The 17,893-nt window shown below is 41.9% G+C and overlaps 1 protein-coding gene across 2 annotated transcripts in view; it reads left to right on the top strand.

Moving 5' to 3' along the window:
- The window catches only part of LOC134619771 (protein MTSS 1-like), a 71,795-nt gene that overhangs the window by 14,455 nt on the left and 39,447 nt on the right, over positions 1-17,893 (top strand). The window lies entirely within an intron of this gene.

The raw sequence follows: 17,893 nt of genomic DNA, 5'->3' as shown, positions 1-17,893 counted from the left end.
TAAAGAATTGAGTGAATAGAGTCTTAAGTGTGTGGTGGCAGGTGCAGCTGCTGGTTATCGTAGTAAAGATGTCGGTAAGAGTACTCGTATTTCTTACTGTATCCATTAGCATGCTATTTGTTCAGTTCTCTGACATTCATCATTGTGGCGCTCTTTGGGGCCTTTAATCAAACCATAATGTTATTAGAGAACACGTGCACAGTGCAGATATAACCTGCAGGAAACATGGTGTGCTTGTAGAAGGACTGACAGCAGCAGCCTTGGCTTGTGTCTCGAAGCTTGCATATAAAAGAGAGACGAGTGCAGTGGATGCTGTTTTATATGTACGGTCATCTGGACCAACCAAAAGTGATGGGATTTATGGTTACTATCATATTATGTGTTGTATTTGTTGTAATTTCTGCTGTGCCTCTTGGTCAGGTCTGTCCTGAAAAAGAGATTTCAATCTTAAATATGCACGTGCTGTGCTTATGGACTTTTCATTTGCGTTTAGCACTACAAGAAGACACATGCAGTGGTTATACAGCTAAAGGTGCACAGCATGACCATCAGATGAATCCTTTTGGGTTGGATTAAACGCTGTATTCTCATCTACTTTCATTATTACTGAGGCCCCACAGTGGCGTGTTGTATCCTCAGCTTTATTTATTGAGTGGAGAGTGACGTATTACAACCTTTTCATGGTGATATGAGTTCCTCTCATCAGGACGAAGGTTTAAAGCCGCCTTTGTGAACTTTCCTACCTGGAGATCTTTCACCTTCGAGCATATGTTGGTCCAAGAAATCCAGGCTCTGTGTGTGTGTGTGTGTGTGTTGCTTGTACTGCTGCACGAGCTTTGATTCTTATTATTGTTGCTGCTGTTGTTATGGAGCACTCTGTTGTTAGTGTGTGTAATGTCTGTTGCTGTGATGCCTTCTCGGTTGTATTTACCTGACGGTTACCACAAGAACACAAATGAAATTTCCAAGAGGAAAAAAAAATCGTACTTTATTTATGGCTGTTTGTCAGCCACTAAGAATCAAACAGAAGAAGCCTGGTTTTTCAGTCAACATATTGTTGTTATATATGAAATGCATCCGTGCTTAGTGGAGTTATTATTTTAGACGCAGAGGTGTCCGGCACAAAGTCCACAGAGAAGAGCAAAAGGCTAGTGATGTAAAAGCCGCAGCAACACTTGGAATATAAAGAAGAGCTGTATTGTTTTTAAATAAATCGAATAAAAATGGATGAAAGGCGGGGAGCTGGGGACCAGGACAGGGCCCTGAGAGGTCGTAGGTTTTCTTTAAACATAGTTAAAGACTCACCTTTTTTCAGCAGCTCGGAGCATAAAAGCTAAAAACTGCTTAGCCAAAAGTTTTTGTCCAGCAACAACTAAAAGAGGAGCCGAGAGCGAGAGTCCAGGTTCACAGGCTGGAAGCACGCCAGACGAGTGGGCCGCTGCGAGACCACTAAAGTGCTTTAAAGAAGAGCGAAAGAGAGGAAGCGAAACATTTCCCGGGGCTTTATGAATCTGCTTTATGCTTGCACAGAGATGAGAGGAAAAAAGGGAGAGAAGATGGAGAGGAATCACAGAAAGAGCTGAGCTGAAAGTGGAAACACTCCCACGCACACAGCCTTCATTGCTGCTCTCAGGAAGCATACAGCTAACACACAACTGCTCCAGTGGGCCACCGAGCAAAGTGTCTGTGTGAGAGATGTTCGTTAAAGTCTGATTGGTGATTAAGTTCATCAACACTTTGGTTGGTGGAAAGGTTTGTTCTTCTTGTTTTACTGATTTAATCTCATCGTTCTGATGGTGGAATCTCTGAAGTGTCATCAAATGTAAAGTCCTCAGCAGCTTAAACAGCAACAAGTCTGACTGCAAACTTAGGAAAAGAGCCGGAGAAATAAAAGCATCCTGAAGCTTTAGATTTATTCTTCCTCAGTCAACAAACTGCAGGAGGTCTCAGTATTCTGTGCTGCTGTTTTTGAAGCTGGCTGCACGCTTTCTATTGATTTTTACTTTTCTGCTATTGACAAATGATCAGAGGCTGCTGTCTTCATGATCACTGGACTGTAACATCAATGGAGGTTGCTTCCTGGATTGATTAAGTGGAGGAGGCGGCCTTTATGGGCATGTTTGTGAGATTGTGTGTGTATACCATGCTTTCTAGTTTTCTTGTTCAGCACGACTCTTTCTTGTTGTCGTTCTGAGGAGATCCATCTCTGTTCAAAAGTCTCGAGTCCAGCGATTTATTTATATTTTGCTTCCAGTGAGCCAGACTACTTTAGGTCAGGAGAGAGGCGTGACCATGATGGTCTACAGTGTCTGTAAAATGCGGTGGAGGCTGTGTCATGATGGGGCTGCGTTTAATCTAGTGGTGTTGGAGATTTTGTAAAACAGGATGAAATTATGAATGCTAAAGTACCGTACGTAAGGTTATTGAAATTCTACAAACTCAGTTTTTGCCTTCACGTTTGCACTTAATAATCCACTTTTCATTTTCTTAGCAAAGTATAAAGAAATGAAGGTTGGTTCAAGACTTTTGCACAGTACTGTGTGTGTATTTACGTATGCATCCTCAGCGCTGGATGCCGGCCAGCTTCCTGTTGAGGCGACTCGCTGTCATAATGACAACAGTAGCAGAGGAAACAATCAGTCACTGTCTTCAGGCACTCTGTACCTGTGTGTGTGTGTGTGTGTGTGTGTGTGTGTGTGTGTGTGTGTGTGTGTGTGTGTGTGTGTGTGTGTGTGTGTGTGTGTGTGTGTGTGTGTGTGTGTGTGTGTGTGTGTGTGCACACACCTGGAGCTACATGTTGAATTATTGGTTATTTCCAGTAACTGTTGGGGCAGTTAGAGGTTTGTAGAGCCACGCCCCACAACCTCAGACTTCAGCATCCACTGAGCCTCCCAAACAGCTGCTTTTATATAGTACCATATATATATTTTATACTGAATATATATTAACATGGTGTCTTTCTGATAGATGATGATAATTATCACAGCTAGGCACTGACGTGGCACTGCCTGGTCTGCAGCCGCTGCTTTCCCCAATGTGGCTGTAGCATCAAATACATCACATTAAGTTATTTTTGTTTTTAAAATATATCTCTAAACATGAATTGAATGAAATAAAAGCATTTGTTGTTAGAACTAGCTTAGCACATTTCTAGGTTGTTCTATTTTTTTCCCACACCCACACAATGGCTCTATTTGAGGTTTAAGACTCGTTTTTATTGTTGAGGTCCTGTTTCTGTGAGCTGTAAGGTAAGTTTGAAGTGCGTCATGTGACTCGCTAATAAAGACAGAAATGGATTTAACATGGGATGTACAGTCTCCAAAAGTTGATTCTGTTCATCTGGACGTAGCGTTTTGTGGGAGAAACGTTTCGTCACTCATCCAAGTGACTTCTTCAGTCTCAGCTGACTGCAGGTTTCAACCTTATAAACAGTACATTTGCATAATGACTGAAACCAGCCCACTGAAGGAACAATGGGCTGTGAGGTCAGTTCCTTAATCATAATTATGCAATCACAGCATTGTAAGATGGTGACAGATGTACCCTTAGGCCCCCTCCTCGATTCAGACATGGTCTTTCCCTTTTCACGTAAATGGCCTCCTTGACTCCGCCCTCAAACCAGCGTTCCTCCCTGTCCAGGATGTGTACATCCTCATCATTGAAAGAGTGTCCACTGGCCTGTAGGTGTAAATAGACTGCAGAGTCCTGGCCTGACGAGGTGGATCTTCTGTGTTGTGCTATCCGCTTCGCCAGAGGTTGTTTGGTTTCCCCGATGTATAAATCCTGGCAATCCTCCTGGCACTTAACAGCGTACACTATGTTACTCTGTTTGTGTCGGGGGACCCGATCCTTGGGGTGGACCAGTTTTTGGCGCAGCGTGTTTTGGGGTTTAAAAGCCACAGAGACCCGGTGTTTAGAAAAAATGCGTCTCAACTGTTCCGATACTCCTGACACATATGGGATCACTACAGGTTTTCGCTTGGGCAGCGGTTGTCCTTCTCTCCTGGATCGGCTGGAGCTTTCTTTAGGTGTCTTTCCAGCTTTGACAAAAGTCCAGCTGGGATAACCACATTTACTCAGGGCCTTCTTGATGTGCTGTTCTTCTGCCTCCCTGGCCGCTGTGTCAGTGGGGATGGTGTTCGCTCTGTGTTGTAGCGTCCTGATGACACCCAGTTTGTGCTCCAGTGGATGATGAGAGTCAAACCTTAGATACTGATCCGTATGTGTAGGTTTACGGTACACGTCAGCTTTTAGATGTCCCCCATTACTGATGGAAATCTCACAGTCTAAGAAGGCTAACCTGCCACTTTTCATATCCTCCCTGGTGAATTTGATATGTCGGTCCACTGAGTTAATGTGATCCATGAAATGTAGTACGTCCGGAGATTTGATTTTCTCCGTGGCTAGAGGAAGAGGGTGATAGACTGTCTGAAGCAGTTAGAACAAGACAAGGCTATTGACCGGACCTCATACCACAGGCTGTACCCAGGGGAGTCTACACCAAGTCTGTATGGTTTACCGAAAATACATAAGCAGGGTTCACCTTTAAGACCGATTGTCTGCATGATCAACTCTGTCACCTATAACATCTCCAAGTTTCTGGCTTCGATCCTCAACCCGCTGGTGGGCAGCTCTGAACACCACATCCAGAACACCCTGGATTTTGTTGAGAAGGTGAGAGATGTCATTATGGAGGCAGATGAAACCATGGTCTCGTACGACGTTACATCTCTCTTCACTTGCATCCCAGTCACGGAAGCGTTGGAGGTAGTCCGTAAGAGATTACAGGATGACACCAACCTCAGCAACAGGACCACTCTCAGCATCGACCAACTGTGTTTGCTTTTGGAACTGTGTCTTCATTCCACCTACTTCACATACGAGGGTCAGTTCTACAGGCAGAAACATGGGCTCCCCAGTTTCACCCATCGTGGCCAATTTGTACATGGAAGAAGTGGAAAAGCGGGCTTTGCTATCCTACCCTGGAACACCACCAAGCCATTGGTTCAGATATGTGGATGACACCTGGGTGAAAATCAAATCTCAGGACGTACTACATTTCACGGATCACATTAACTCAGTGGACCGACATATCAAATTCACCAGGGAGGATATGAAAAGTGGCAGGTTAGCCTTCTTAGACTGTGAGATTTCCATCAGTAATGGGGGACATCTAAAAGCTGACGTGTACCGTAAACCTACACATACGGATCAGTATCTAAGGTTTGACTCTCATCATCCACTGGAGCACAAACTGGGTGTCATCAGGACGCTACAACACAGAGCGAACACCACCCCCACTGACACAGCGGCCAGGGAGGCAGAAGAACAGCACATCAAGAAGATCCTGAGTAAATGTGGTTATTCCAGCTGGACTTTTGTCAAAGCTGGAAAGACACCTAAAGAAAGCTCCAGCCGATCCAGGAGAGAAGGACAACCGCTGCCCAAGCGAAAACCTGTAGTGATCCCATATGTGTCAGGAGTATCGGAACAGTTGAGACGCATTTTTTCTAAACACCGGGTCTCTGTGGCTTTTAAACCCCAAAACACGCTGCGCCAAAAACTGGTCCACCCCAAGGATCGGGTCCCCCGACACAAACAGAGTAACATAGTGTACGCTGTTAAGTGCCAGGAGGATTGCCAGGATTTATACATCGGGGAAACCAAACAACCTCTAGTGAAGAGGATGGCACAACACAGAAGAGCTACCTCGTCAGGCCAGGACTCTGCAGTCTATTTACACCTACAGGCCAGTGGACACTCTTTCAATGATGAGGATGTACACATCCTGGACAGGGAGGAACGCTGGTTTGAGGGCGGAGTCAAGGAGGCCATTTACGTGAAAAGGGAAAGACCATCTCTGAATGGAGGAGGGGGCCTAAGGGTACATCTGTCACCATCTTACAATGCTGTGATTGCAGCCATTCCCCAACTCTCTGTGAATGGTACTCATGGCCATTGATCAGTGTTCTTTGATCAGTGGGTTTTGGTCAGTGATTGTTGATCAATGGTCATGGGAATTTGCATAATTATGATTAAGGAACTGACCTCCCAGCCCATTGTTCCTTCAGTGGGCTGGTTTCAGTCATTATGCAAATGTACTGTTTATAAGGTTGAAACCTGCAGTCAGCTGAGACTGAAGAAGTCACTTGGATGAGTGACGAAACGTTTCTCCCACAAAACGCTACGTCCACATGAACAGAATCAACTTTTGGAGATTTACTTTCCTGGATGATTGAGAATTCATCAAGATGGGATATACAGGTTTTCTCAAAACCTCTGTAACATGTCCAAAAATAAAATGAGCATGAAAAAAAGGAAATTGTTTTGTGGTTGAACTAATGCCAAACTTATAAGCCTAATAATCATTAGGACCTAAAGATCCAGAGTGTTAATGTGTTATTTTATTGTTATCATTTTAAATCTCACTAAATGAAATGATGTGTGATGAGGAGCATTATAAAGAATCAGGAAGAACAGCTTTCATGTTGGTTTAATCTTTAATGGAACCTGCAGTGATCCTGCTCTGATAGCTGTGATTTATTGAAATGAACTCTTAGTCCTATCGATATTCCCAGCTTGCCCCGCTTCATCCTTATTCCCTGCATTTCTAGATTAATGGAGACACATGGATAAAAGAGGGGTGAAATTAGAGGAATAGATGGAAGCTGTGTTCAAACAAGGCGAGTACGGATTGTAATTTGGGGAAAATTACAACAAGTTCAAATACTCTGATGATGGGGAGTGGAGGAAAATCGGAGAGAAGGAGGTAGAGGGCAGATGGTGATTGGGAGAGAGGGAGGATGAAAAAGGTGGAGGGGTGGAGAGGAGCGGGAGGTCGTTGGCTGTCGTGTCCAGCCGGCTGCTGCTGATATTGCTCATGGCAACAAGATGGAAATCACTGCAGAATTCAGACTGAGCAGCAGAAGCAGCATCTCTAACTGCCCCCGTCTCTCTCTGCTTGTCTCTTCTTATCTTATCCGTCCTTCACTCGTTTTATCAGAAGTCGTCTCTGCTATCATTTGGATTTTCATGTATTCCCATGTATTTACATTTATTTGGATGTGCTGTTGTAGATCAGTTGATTAGTCCCTCAGGAGAAATGGAACTGCTCCACTGTTTCCTCTTAGTGAGCCAACAGTGGGCATGAAGGAGGTTTTCCTTTATCCTTTTTACACCCTGGAGGGAAATCTAGACAGGTTCTCTGCTATCTGTAATCATTGCACGGCTCGTTGCACAGACTGAATGGGAATCATGGAAATGACAGAGTGTGCAGAGGCTGTGTACACACAGGTTCAAAGACCTGGGCTCAGTTTTTGTCTCTTGCAGTCCTAATTTTTGTTTTAATCAGAAGTCAAATTCTCGCCCTGAAGCTTTGCTTCTTCTACTGATGGCAAAATGGGATTGTATTGTACAAAATGAGCTTTGTGCTGTGTTAATGAAGACTCGACACGAGTGATTGAGACCATAATCTCACCAGGAAAACATTTACTTTACTCGTAAATCAAATGAACTAAAGTGTCATTTTCCCATAGATATCTACGGGCTACAGTCGGACTTTTGATTAAAACGGCATTAATCGCCCCCTGCTGGCCATTAAAAAGACTGCAGGTTTAATGCTCTGTCCAGAAGCTATGTCCATCTTTTATGTACACCTGCGATTTGATCCACAGGTGTTTCTGCAGTCTGTGGGGACACAAACAAACTGTGTCCCTGCAGTTTGGTTGTTTTGTCCTTTATGAGTATCACATGTGTAGGCAACATTTGTGCTGTTTAAGCTGAGTCATTATATTCTTTAATGTTTCCATTATTAAAAAACCATAATGAAGTGTGACCTTTTGGCTGTTTTGTTCCCTTTATGTGCTTTGATGGTGTTGTTGCATTCTGGTGGTAATATTGACGTTCCTCAGATTAATGGATTTGCCAACAGATCAGTCACTCACTAAAGCAAAATCGAGTTATTATCATTTTTTAATTATTATTGTTATGATTTTATTCATTTCAAAAATCGGGTAAACAATGACCTTCAGCCTGTACCATGTACAGTATACCACATATGTGAAAATAAGGAGTTACTTCTTTTTTTGACATGAGGGACGTTAAGATAAAAGCTGTTACAGTAAAAACAGAACTTTGTGTTGTGATAATAAATGGCCTGTATTTGTATAGTGCTTTACTAATAATACTTTATTTTAACTGTTTCCTTTATTGTTTCTAACACTAACACCGCTGTGGAGATGAAGTGCAGCTGGTGTCTACCTCCATCTACCTACTTCAGTGTGTTGGTGTGGTTGCCATAACAACCTGCTGCCAGGGACGATGATGTCCTTAAAGGGTCGGTTAGCTGTGTCGCTTATTCTTTTTTCCAGGGCCGTGTCAGTATGTAAACACCTGGTAACTGGATCGGACAGAGGAGGAGAAGAGGGCAGGAAGGACTGTGATGAGAGGAAGAAGAAAGGAGAGGAGATGAAATTAGAGACAAAATAGACACAGAATTGAAGGAAAATGAAGAGATGAGGAGAAATGTAAAGATGCTGGCTGTTAAAAAGACTTCAGGTTTAACATAAGAACATGTGGCCTATGGAAATGCTCCCTGCTAAGAAAAGTTACTTGGTTATGTGAAAAACAATATCAGCAAAGCTCGGGACTACTTCCAGATTGAAGTGGGATTTTTGTTTTTAACTGTCTGGCTCAGTCGGCTCACAGACCGATTGTCTGCTGACTGCATTAAATCCGTTCCTGACGCGCTGTCAGAGCATCCGTATCCAGTCGGCAACCTAATTGTCGGCTATAAAAACTACAGGAGCTTATGAGCCACCAAAGGCAGTAAAGGCCAGATGTTGTTTTGGGTTAGAACATTCCCAGTGTGTTTAGCTGGTTTTGGTTAAGCCAAAGGGTAAAAATTCCCAATGTTGAGTTTCCAAAGGACACAAATCCCAGCATCGTCTGGCTTTACAATTACAACAACATGAGAGCAAATCAGTCAACCGCAGCTTCTTTGAACTACCTCTGATCTCACTCCAGATCAGCTGTTGCAACAGCTGTCACTCCTCCAGATGTTGTACCTGGAGACGTGCAGCCACAGGAGCATCAGTGAGGTCCTGAATTGATGTTCAGTGATGAAGTCTAGCTCACAAAGTGTTTTCGGGTCATCCCGCTGGCGTTAGATGTGGTTGAAGTTCGGACTGGGCAAACAACTGAAGGGCAGCACAGCGCCTCGGTGGTTATCAGTGCCGTGGTACCTCAGGGTTCAAACCCACAACGCTTTTGCTGTGAGGAACCCTGGGTTCAAACAGGGAGCTCTGCAAAAACATGCCGGGAACCCTCAAAGACGAGATTTGTAGTTTCAAGTGTTAAACTTTCTGGGTAAAATAAAAATAGTCCTGCAGAAACTGATAAGAGCATTTCTTTGTGACTTTAATATGTTTGTCATGTTAAATGATGAAGGGCCTTCCCCTAAATGTTGTCTGAAACGTTTGATTACAGGGTTTCCCCCATATTAAAAAAAAAAAGGGGTTTTGGCCTTCCCTCAAAGGAAAGTCTCCAGGATTGTAATAAAAGGAAATATATTTGATTATTTTCCAAGCAGGCTTTCAGTTACTCAAACATATATGTCAGATCTCTGTTTAGTGTGTTAACTGTATCTTTGCTTTTTGCTTGTGTGGGTGTAAAGACCCAGGGTACTCCAGGAAAAATGCAGGTTTAGATCGTAACCATACTTCACTGCATACTGTACAGTAAAATTTAGTTTAGCATTTACTAACTAGGTACAGCAGTACACTTTTATTTACCAAACATTCTCGAGATGTTGGAGTTCCCTTTGAAAAACAGTCTCAGTTAAACTCGTTTCCTTTGTAATGTGCCAGAAGACGTTGCTGATAGTAAAACGATCAGTTTGGAATGTGATGTACAGTATTTTTTACAGATAATTTTACCATAAAGTTTAATTTTGCATGAATATGCTGTAATATATTGTATAGTTGTATTTGTTTTCACTAAGCAGGACTGTAAGTCTGTATTTTTGTTTTAACGTTGTTTACTGTAGACAAGTTTATAGTGCAGGTGCTCTTTTTGCTATTTTTAAAGTGAATTATTGTCATTTTTACTAAATAACTGGGTTCAAATTGTCACCATATATTTTTTACAGTGAAGTTCTGGCAGTTTTACCAAATCAAACAAACATGTTTATAAAAGCAAAACATAACCAGTCACATGATGTTTATGATGGTAGGAAGTGAGCAACTAAACCTCTATCAAGTGCTGATGCTGGGAACTATTCAGTAAGCTATTATTATACATCATCTATAAAACTGAGCAATATTATTGGGCAACCATAGTAATGTAACATGTTCCAGCAGCACCGGAGGCACCTGCATAATGACATTACTCTGCAGGTTCAGGGTTTGACCTTTTGTTCTTCACAAATCACATTATTTCCATAAATTAGTTTCCTTGAATGTCACCAGCATAACCACGAGCTTCAGCAGCTGCTGCCAAAGGATGCTTTAGAGAAACTGTCACATACGGAGTTGAATCAGAACGTGATCCAGTTGTGTTGGTGATGGCATGCTTGAAAAACAGTGAACTGCTGGCCTGTGGTCTCGTGATTCTTCTTTTAATCTGCTTTATTGTACAAACATGATTTCTGTCGTAGATTTGACCAGATAAAAGGAAAACGATCTTACCTGTTGGACTGCTTGTGTAATTGTTCAGCACTTGTCTGTGCAAGTTGAAAACGTCGTGCTCTAGAGAGAATGTAATGAAGTGAATCCCTGTGGACGCTGCTGCAGTCAGTATCTGCAGTGTGTGTGTGTGTGTGTGGGTGTGTTGGTGTGTTGGTGTGTTGGTGGGGTTGAGTCCTCAGCAGATGGCCTTCTTTGGCAGCTCGTTGTTTAATGATATCATCTGAGGCGCAGGTGAATGATGTCATATCTGCAGTGTCCACATGCCAACATTTTTAGGGTTTTCTTCAAGGTCACATAGAGGTCCAGAACTCGGACTCAAACTTCCGTTTAACCAAAAATTATAATTAAAGTCCTTGCTCAGCATTTTTTTCCACATTTACAGGAAAACTTTAAGAAATCAGTGAATGTTAGGGACTACAGCTGCGTTTATATATTTAAAAAAAAAGTTTATAAAAACAAAAACCTTTGCATGAAGGGGACTGTGTGCGAACTCAAATCTGAGCCTGTGCATTTAGAAAGAAGTGACACTTCCAGTCCTCATCGCTGCTGAAGGCTACATTGGTTGGTAATAGCAGACGAAAAAAAAGAAATCTTGGGTAATTTGCAAGTTATCGTTATAACTTACAGCGCCCTCGAGTGTCCATGTGAATAATTGCCTGCAGAAGGTACAGTGGTAGCACATTATTAATCCCTTGGGTAGGTTCCTCTGGGATCAGAGCCTCCACATAGCTTTGCTGATGGTCTTCTACATTTTGCAGCTGTTACTGTCACCAGGGTTCAGTCTCAAAAACGTGGAAAAAGTGCTCTGTGGGCTTTTGCTTGTGCTGTTGTCCTTCAGCTAGCTGTGGTAGACAAGAGTAACCGAACTGATGTGAAATGATAAAAACTGTTCGATGTGCTTCTCTTGCTGCAGGGTTGCACTTCACAGCATCAGTAAACACACTCGGGTAAATACACTTGTTTGCTCATAGTTGCCACATTTTATCTCATCTCATGGGTTTTTCACTCACTTGGCATGCCAGGATTGTTATCCATCCAAATGGCCGACAAATTAATGCCACGTGGCAAAAGCTCAATACATCAGGATCCTGTAGGAAATCAGAGCTGCACCGCGCAACAAGCACTGTGCTTTAAAAAAATAATTAAAGAAAAAGGAATCAAAATGGTTAAAATTAGAGATCGCTGTTTAAATTTTTTATGAAGCTAATCAGAGAACATGAATCCCTCTGTGATCAATAATTAATACTTCAAGACATCCAAATGTCTGTAAAATTAAAAATGAATTCGTGCATCAGAGTCGCACTTTCACCGAGCTCATGTTTTATTTGTTGTGTTATCGCTCTTTCACATGTGAATCTTCCTCTCTGCAGACTACTGTGAGGACTTTGAGTGAATCTGTGCTATAGTCACACTGCAATACAAATAAATGGAGCCACTGTATGGTAGAAAGATAAATATGACAGGGTATTTATCAGTCAAATCTTTAACTTACATTACATGAACTCACTAAACTCGCAGCATGATTTATCTGCATCATTTGCTCTCACATCATAAGTGTGGGTAAAGGCAGCTTTCTGGCTGCACACTGACACTGTGGGACTCAGGATCGATTCTTTTAATCATTATTTTCTGGGAAACCTTTTTTGTAATCTTTCTGTTTTTAATTAATTGAGGTCACATTTTGAAAAATATCTTGAAACATTCACAGACAGAAGTGTTTACAGTAGGATTGTATTTTTAGCACTGATATTTCATCTTAAGTTGGATTAAAAGCACCATCACAAACTCAAACTTTTCCGTGTGATGGGACGCTCACGTGGGATTTGAGTGAATTAGTCCACTGCTGACTTGCACTACTGCTAAAAGCACCAAAGTATCCTTTACATTGAGAATAAAGACTCCAGAAATGTTCTCTGGAAAACAGTAAAAGTATCAAGATCATGTTTCATAAACAGACATCACAAGAAATATTATACCGAGTGGGATGATGTCAGCAGGTTGAACTGAGCTGGAGTTGGAGTGTTCACGTTACTGTAAAACCAAACTGCCTGTTCCTCTGTTCCTGCTCCAAACTCACCATCCCAGCAGCCAAGTTACAGCAGTGTCGTATATCCTGTGCTCTGAGGTTTCTGCACCGCAGAGGTCAAACGTTCAGAAGTGTAGGCCGTGACATGTTGCTGCTTATGAGGCTAATACTGTTTTGGGGTTTTTTTTTGTTTGCGCTCTTGCTATAAGCCTGCCTGCTGACTGTGAGGATATTTAAAGGGAACAAATTGAAATCTCTGAACTTTGTGCTACTGCCTTTTTTCTTCCCTCTTGTTCACAGTATAACATGTAATGTGATAACCACAGAAGCTTCGATGGTGCAAGTCCGTAAGAATGAACCAGCAAATGCTTTTTCTCAGAAAGGGAACAGAAATCTGGACAGGTTGGGCCGTTAAGTGGTAATCCTCCCAGCCAACTGGAAAAGTAGCTGGAACTCAAAGCTGACATCATCTTCTTGTCTGAAATGCCCAAACTTGTCAGGTGTTGACAAAAGAAGAGACGGAGAGTCATTGGAGAGAGGTTCGGGGAATTAAAAATACCGTGTGGTATTTCAAACACTGCTAAAGGGAGTAGATAAATGACTAGAGAGAGTCTCGGAAATGTTCTGGCCAAAGCCACTATGTAAATCATCCCAGTCCAGTCATGTCAGAGTAGTCAAGACCCTGTCCTGTTATTTTTAGTCCTGGACTGAACAGTTTCAACGAAATCCAATCCAAAAAGCCAGTGAAGCCAGAGTACCGGGCCAAAGTCATAACCCAACAAGACCGACAGACGAAACAAGGGCTCAGTCTCAATTATTTTTTTAAACTCATTGTTTTTTTTGATGTGCATTTTGAAGCCTTAGGCTTTAGGTTGACTTTTGATTACCAGAAGTGACGTATTTAGGAGACAGCATGGACTTTCAGGTGGCTCCCGCACAACAATCATAGCATTTAGCCCAGTTCAGTGACGTTTAATTATTAGACATGAAGTAAAATTTAAATCTTTGAAAAATGTAAGTTAAATTAAAAAGAATCTGCAGTACAGCTGTCACAAACGAGGAAATTAACTGTAAAGACCAAAACTCTTTGTACCCAGTTATAAACATGTTGAATTTCGGCTGTAGGGGATTTAAACATGGGAACCTTTGGGGATTGACTCACTATTGGAGCGAGCTTCAAGTATCCATTAGAGCAGCGTTTCCCAACCACTGTGCCGCGGCACATCAGTGTGCCGTGAGAAATGATCAGGTGTGCCGTGAAAGATTATCTGGTTCCACCTGATTAGTACTCTAAGTAACGGGCAGAACAATGACATCCTCTTCCACTAGAGGGCAGTACAACTACCTGCTCTAATTAAATGGGTTGCCAACTGACAGTAAAACAGAAGAAGACAAAGAAGAAATTACATAATAGTCATGCTGTAAGATGATGCAGCGCGTAATAACAATAGATAAATATATGAAAAGAAAAAGTAGTGGGTCTGACCTGGTCCTGGAGAAAATTCTGAGCCAGATGAAGGTGCTAGCAGGAGTAGTGGTCAGAAGAAAGCAAAAAGGTATACTGGGGACAAACCAGCCAATTCTGCTATACCTGGAGCGCATATCAATATGCTTTTTGTGACATTTTTGTTTGGTGGTGTGCAGTGTGATCTAACGTGAAATATGTGCCATGGCTCAAGATTGTGAAACAGTGCGTTACAGGAACTCTCAGCAGTGAAAAACCTAGTGGTTAAAATCAGAACTACAGGACATGTAAGAAACTGGTAAATATTTTGCCATAGTAATTTAGTAGAAAATGAATAGTGGTTATAACAGTACCTCTAATAACTGTGAGCAGCCTAAAGCTCTGAGGATACTATCACTCTCGGAGTCGGATGCTTTTACTGCTCGAACACTTGCAGGCAGATGGAGGAAGAGGAGCTTTTATATGAGCTCCTACGTTTGCTTCAAATGCCTGAGTTCTTTGTTCTTACTTATCCATCATTAAATCATCTCTACTGGAAAAAGTTCAGTTTTTCGCACGAGTCAGCTTCATTTTTCAGCCCTGGAGGCTGACACTTAGCCTCGACTTGTTTTAGTCAAAGTCTAGCAGACAAAAAGCGGAACAATACTCCTTTAGTAGTTCTGCTTTCTGTTCTTAATAACACAGCTTTACACAAAGACTTTGCAACTCTGAGCAAGTAGATATTCTTGTGCTGAGCTAAAACTCTGAAAGCACGGATGGCTTTTATCTGGCAAAATAAAAACCATCCATTTGGACTCTGGTTAAATGGTGGTAAATTAAAACCAGTAATAATCAGCACTGGAAATGAGGCTCGTGTACCAAAGCATTGCACAAGATGCCCACTTGGATATTCGTGCATTCTTTTCAGTATTAAAGGACTCAAATGAGATCTTTCCGAGATGGTAGGAAACTGGTTTTGGGGATAAAAGTCGACTAAATGGGTTAAATTTGTGCTTCAATTGCAATAATGACTGAATTAGAAATCTGATCACAAAGCGAGGCCCCAGGTGTTCCTGCTTTAATGTGAGAGCAGAGCTGCAGTGACTGCCAGCAGCAGGAGCAGCAGCGTGTGGTCTTAAAGGGCTTCATTATGGTATGGCATCACCACGGCAACGGCAGCAGCTGCCTGCTTTGACGTCACGCAGAATGTGAACCTCTATAAGAAACACATGCACAGAGAGACCGCAAACAGACCCGTGCAGGGATGTGTTACCTGTATGTCCTGGTAATATAAATGAGTGGTGATGTTTAGCAGCTGGAACAAGCGTTTGATAACAGCGCCTTCTAGTTAGACCATTTTAGGGAAGATAAGCTGCTCGTGCACAGATGGAGAAGCCATTTTTCATCGGTGCCTGGTGAAAACCGTGCATCTCGTTTGGAGTGCTGCTTGAACTGGGCCAACATTCTGCACACTGGCACAGGGCACATCTCATTTCTTCCCACTAATGAATGTAATTACAGGTTTTTGTAGTGAAAGTGGAAAAGCTGAAAAGGAAGTGTGTTTGGATTTCTATGCCTAAAATAATCTGGCATCCATAAAAGATTTTTACTGGGGAGTAGAAGCAGTCCAAATGTCGTTTGTTTTAATAATTTGTGCACATTATTATTAATAGATTGTACCTCATATATATATATATATATATATGTATATGAATCATTCCACTGCAGATGTGTGGGTACCCTTAATGTATGCTTAACTAAAGCACTGTTTTTGAATAATACAGAGGTTATTGAAATGCCTGTTTTGTGCATGCTGTCAAGACTGTCAAATACTATTAAACCATTTGAAAACACAGTCATCAGATTTTTACAGAGTTTAAATACAAGTTCTGAAACTGTGCATTTTTTAAAAGCTGATTTTGTCCACAGTGCACTGCTAGGAAACAATGAGAACAAGGGTTGACAAGGAGCCAATACTAAAGTGCCAAAAACTGCAGTTCCTCTAATGGCCACTTGAGGCTGTCTCTAAAAGTGAGTCGGTGGCCACTGACTCCTGTGTTTAAAATATCCAATGCAAAAATTAAGACTACTACGAAAAATGGTTTTGTTCTTTGAATAGTTCCTTTCTTTACAACTGAACAGAGCACAATGTTTTTGACTCACCTGTTTAAGGTGTGAAGAAGCCTAAAGATAGTCTGGGGTGTGGCCTCTTTTCATCAAGAAGTCTAGCGCTTCAGTTCTTTTAGGATTTAGGTTCTCTTGGGATTTTATTGGTCTGTTAATTAGCACTAGCACTCATAGTTTGCTTGCTAACAAAGCTGGTTGATGACTCCACCCTCTCGTCACTTTTGGCTCAGAAAGTGAGAAAGTGAGTGAAACTGTGCACGTCACTTTAAGGCTTGAAAACAAAGCTTTTAAAAGTGTACAGTATGCTGACCTTGAAACTGAAAAGGAATAAATTTGAGTCACCAGGTAAAAACAGGGATATTTTGATGTTATTGGTAATCATGCATGTCTGTTTCTGTCTGTACAGGCAGACACGAATATACCTACTTTATGTCTGTGTGAGTCATTCAGAGGGTGCGTTTGAATTATTAAGCAGGGGCACCCAGCAGGTGAGGCTCTGTGTTCTTTTCATCTCCTAAACAAACTGCTTCTAATTAGTCATAAATACCCCCCCACACCCACCACCACCCCACACCCACCCTGCTGTCCACCCCCATCTGATATGGCATCAAAAAGAATAACTAAGCACTCTTTTCCAGCTTCTATAATGTAATAATATTATTATTTTATTGCATTAAGCACATCGTGCATTACCTTATTTTTGTATTTCTGCATGACTTTGGAAGAATTAATTTAAAAAAGTTTAATGTGAAGGAAAAGAGTCGCATTTTCACAAACTGAAACAAGAAGGGAAAATGTCGACCTGGTCCGATCGCTGAAAAGCGAAGACCCATTCGCTGGAGTGTTCGTCCCTCCTGAGAGCGGCAGTTGTGGCGGTGGAGGTTACCAGCAGGAGGTCGGAGCCATTTGTAAAGGTTGAGCAGCTGTTAAATAATTCACAGCTACTCTGTCACACTGCAGAGATGAACTCTGTGTACACTCTGTCACTCTCAGGCAGCTTCACTTCATCCTACTGGATTTGTCATGTTATTCCTTTGCATTTACCCATGGACACTCTTCAGCTGTCACTCTAAATGGGAGACCTGCTCTGCTCATTTCCACCTCCATGTTTTTATTCTTGGACTTTTCTAGAACAACTTATTCATATTATACTGGTCCTTGGTGCAGCCAATCCTCTATCTCTATATCTGTTTTGGCTCCTCTCTCTGTAGCTTTCTTATGATTGGCTGCCCCTCTCAAACAGAACATTATAACAGCAGGTAACGGTGGATATATGACAGCAAATAGAGGAAAAGCATAAGTCACTTTTAAAGCTAATTAAAAAAAAATGAATCAAATAACTAGTTATTTAAATCTTGTATAACTATGAAATGAGCGCTGATACACTGTTGCAGCCTGAGTCTTGGAGCACAGTTGTGTTACTGTGTTATTGAGGGTATGACACACTCTTCGCCCCCATCATTGTGATTTACAGTAAACTCATTATCATGTTGCTGCTCGTCATAGATGTTGAATGTTTCTTTGAAGACAGACACACTGGCTTTAGGTTTTGTAAAACTAGAGTTTTATCAACAGAAAACACCCGGCTTCATCCCGCCCACACCTGACCGC

The sequence above is a fragment of the Pelmatolapia mariae genome, linkage group LG22, assembly GCF_036321145.2.
Source record: "Pelmatolapia mariae isolate MD_Pm_ZW linkage group LG22, Pm_UMD_F_2, whole genome shotgun sequence".
Classification (NCBI taxonomy): Eukaryota; Metazoa; Chordata; class Actinopteri; order Cichliformes; family Cichlidae; genus Pelmatolapia; species Pelmatolapia mariae.
Note: the sequence above shows the minus strand (reverse complement) of the source record. Positions and strands in the feature narration are given on the sequence as shown.